Source organism: Brassica oleracea, unplaced genomic scaffold, assembly GCF_000695525.1.
Source record: "Brassica oleracea var. oleracea cultivar TO1000 unplaced genomic scaffold, BOL UnpScaffold00679, whole genome shotgun sequence".
NCBI lineage: Eukaryota > Viridiplantae > Streptophyta > Magnoliopsida > Brassicales > Brassicaceae > Brassica > Brassica oleracea.
Genome location: NW_013617435.1, coordinates 99663 through 100666, shown reverse-complemented (window position 1 = coordinate 100666; position 1004 = coordinate 99663). Strand labels below are relative to the sequence as shown.

Here is a 1004-nt window from a genome sequence, read left to right as displayed (position 1 = left end):
AAGAGTGACAGGAAAGTGAAAGAGCAACAAGATCAAAGAGTAAACAGATCAAGGAGATAGCCTAAAACCCTAGATCTAGCCGCTCAGTCTGTTCAATGGTCCAAAAGTCCATCTCTTGTTGCTTCCTTGTCTCTTTTTATAGGACTCCTGCCCCTGATGCCCTAATTTCGTGCCTCTTTTGGCCTTGATGCGAGAGGCCGAGTATACGGGCCTGGACAAGGCTCCCTCCAAGCCGGGCACTTTTGGTCGACTTACTCGACTGGCTAAAAGTACTCTAAGGTCAAGCTGATAGGTTTAGCCGCCGAACCAACCAAATCGATCCGACTTGCTGGATTAGGGCCTGTTATTCGATGGGCCTTGTGGAGGGATGTAATCCATCTCCTACAGCTCCAAAACGACTTTGATGATGTTTCTGCCTCCTAGTGTGAATGTGCGCCCCTCCCACGACCGTTTCTGATTCCGGGAGTTTCCTTCTGACAGTATTTTCTCGACTGTTGGGGTGAAGGCAGTGGCGAGGGGGAGGAGGAATAGAGGAGGAAGGAGTGGAGATGATAGGAGGGAGCTCGTAATTGTGACGACGTTTTGGCATGGATGATGCAGTAGTTACTTGGAAAGGAAGGATCATCCCATCAGCGAAGATCTCATCAGCTGGTGAGGAATCAAAGCTTCTTGAAGTGTGGAACTCGAACTCTGAATCTAAAAGCGTTGTGTCTCTTCTAACCAGGCCTGATGATGATTGTTGTTGTTCAATCGTGAGTGCTTTATCTGATTGGCCTATATCTCCTGCGAACGATATCCTCGCTGGTGACTTGACTCCGCAAAGATCATGATGGTCTGTTTTGCTGGATGGTTTTCGAAACAAACGGTCATGTTTTAGTGAGAACCAATGAGAAACAGAGAAATGCAAGGCATGGAAGATTGAAAACTAACCTATTGTGGATGAAAGGAAAGATGAAAGTCTGTTCGGAGACTTTTGTTTTGAAGATCATAACGTTTTGAAACAT

General features: G+C 46.4%; 1 pseudogene; it reads right to left on the bottom strand.

Moving 5' to 3' along the window:
• The window catches only part of LOC106319891, a 13085-nt pseudogene extending 12081 nt beyond the window's left edge, over nt 1–1004 (bottom strand).